The sequence below is a fragment of the Rhagoletis pomonella genome, unplaced genomic scaffold (assembly GCF_013731165.1).
Source record: "Rhagoletis pomonella isolate Grant_MI unplaced genomic scaffold, Rhpom_1.0 Rhpom_scaffold_00006, whole genome shotgun sequence".
Lineage (NCBI taxonomy): Eukaryota > Metazoa > Arthropoda > Insecta > Diptera > Tephritidae > Rhagoletis > Rhagoletis pomonella.
In genome coordinates, this window is record NW_023458560.1 from 8,638,458 (window position 1) to 8,641,030 (window position 2,573).

Consider the following 2,573-nt stretch of genomic DNA (forward strand, 5'->3'; position numbering starts at 1 on the left):
AATTTCTTCCAAACTTGGCACAGTTGTTGGCCTTGGTACAGCATACTAAATGGCCGAAAATTTAAAAAATCGGACAATAACCACGCCCACATCCCATATAACGGTAATTTAGAGAAATAAAAAATCTTCGATAAATCAGTAAATATTAAGGCGAATTTATTCAAAATTGATGCTTGCAACAATTCTTTACCAAGAAATACGTTTATGGTAAAATTTTAGAAAATGGGCGTGGCACCGCCCACTTATGATCACATATATGTATATCGGTAACCGTTCTACCAATTTATACCAAACTCGGTGTGGTTATTGTGCTTGCCACATATAAGCAAAACGTTGAAAATTATTGAAATCGAACTAAAATTACGGCCGCTTTTCATATAACGGTAAATTTCAGAAATGCTTGAAACTGCAATATTTCGAAGTTTAAGGACGCTAATTTACTCAAAATTGATACACCCCGGCTTACCATCTAGCGGTAGCTTTCGGAAAGGTGAAAAAACTTATATTTAATACTTGCGCCGGGTATTTAATGTTCGGCTCCACCCGAACTTAGACTTTCTTACTTGTTTTACATGTAAAGTATATTTTGCGCTCGAACGCTTGAAAAAAACACAATTTGTAATTTAACTTTAGACGGTTCCTAATATATTTTTACGTTGTTTTTGTTGTAAAACTTACGGAGCATAAGCTATACTTACGGCGACCATTCGTAACGATTTTGGCGGGACAGTACCGATTTTGAGAAAATTGTCCCGCTGAATATTTTTTAAAAGGCGGGACATAAGTGCCCCGATTTTTCATATTTGTACTGATTAAATCCCGATTTTCAGAGTTTTTTAGTGTCATTATTTAAAAATTGTACTCTGGCCTAAAAACAATTTTTCGTACATACATGGCAGCACTTTCGTTATCACAAAGAACGTCCTTATTTTCTATGATCCTTGGTTATGTTTTATTCTGTCAACGTGTTACTCTCGTTATATTGCAGTCATCATTCATGTAAACGATTTTTTATAATCATATGTTAAGTTTTTTTTTAATGAAACGATTCTAACTTCAATTTAGTGAAATTATAAAAAATGATACTAATTCCCTCAAAAAATGCATGGATTTGAAAAATATATGCTGTAGAGGCAGTGGCAAAAGTATATGTAAGTAGAGAAGAGACATTTCAGCATTCTTTGGCTATTCGATTATTTAATGTTTATTATTTTTTATTAAAGTATAGCTCGTTATATAACAAAAACCATGTAAATCAAACTTTGTACAAAAATTCACAAAATTCGGCAAAGTTTCATCAAAATTTTGAGCTTTTTAATTAGATTTCTTAGAAACATTCTGAGTTTGCAGTTTTGTAACCAATTCAATTTTTGGAGTGAAGTGCAAATTTTAAGAATCTAGGACTTTCGTTGATTTTCGGTGATTTTTTTTATGGAAGGTTTTCCTCATTTCCTCTATACGAAAAATTCTCTAACATACTTTGTATGGAAGATAATGCGCGAACAAAAAATTGCTAAGAATCAACGGTAGGTCCAAGCTACTTCGAACTTGCTCTTTGTTATACATGGGCTACAAAATCTTCATGATCAAAAATATTCTAAAAATCTGATTACAAAGTTGAAAATTTTTATTTAAATTTGTTAACATTTGTCGAATTTTTTGTATATGTTCTAAAAAGTTTGAAATGTTGGTTTACATGGCTTTTTAGATAGTAAACTATATTTTTATAAAAAAAGAATCAATATTTTTTAAACAAAGAAAAGTAGCCAAAACTTGCTAAAATGTATTTTAGCTATTGACATTCTCGCCACCGTATATATTGTGTGCATACATTTTTGGGATTATTTTTCAAGTTTTTTTATCTCTGTTTTGTCTTAAATAAAACTATATGTATTAAAAGATGTTGAGTCCTTTTATTCTAAAAACAAAATTGTATGTTTTGATTCGATGCTTTAGAAATGTCCCGATTATTGTCCACAGAAATCTGGTCACCGCAGCTATACTAAATTTTTGTATAGAGTTCCAATTCTTTTTAACCGTGTACTAAAATTATGAAGTCTTGCTGAAAGGAATGATTTCCCCGAATAAAAAAAGATTTTGAAAGTGTAGTTGGAAAGATGCAAATAGTTATTAATAATAGATTGACATCTATAAATTTTGTCCAGGCAAAATTTTATTTTTTTGCTCTTGGCTGACACTTTCCAGGAAATACCCATATGTTAAAGAAACAAAATCACACTTCTTTTCCATTTATTTATGAATGATGGTGTGAACAGAAATGATTTTGTTTTGCACCATGCTATGCAGCACTGACGCAAAGTGATACTGTCGTCATTTCAACTTCGATACGTTTGTAGCACGGGTTAGACTGTATTATTTGATCCAATATTTTTAGGGAATTACCTTTTCAATAAAGGTAGCCAACCATTTCAGGCAGTAGCACCCTCAAATTTCCGATGGTCAAAATAAGGGCCACTCTAATGTACATACAACCGTCTTTTAGTTCAGTAATTAAGATTTCCTACAAATTACATACGCAAAAATGTAACACCCCGTAAATGTGCGCTTTGTAA

The 2,573-nt window shown here is 31.6% G+C and overlaps 1 protein-coding gene across 4 annotated transcripts in view; it reads left to right on the top strand.

The window, feature by feature from the left end:
* Positions 1-2,573, top strand: part of LOC118740376 (tudor and KH domain-containing protein homolog) — a 59,691-nt gene that overhangs the window by 21,189 nt on the left and 35,929 nt on the right. The gene's annotated exons all lie outside the window — the stretch shown is intronic.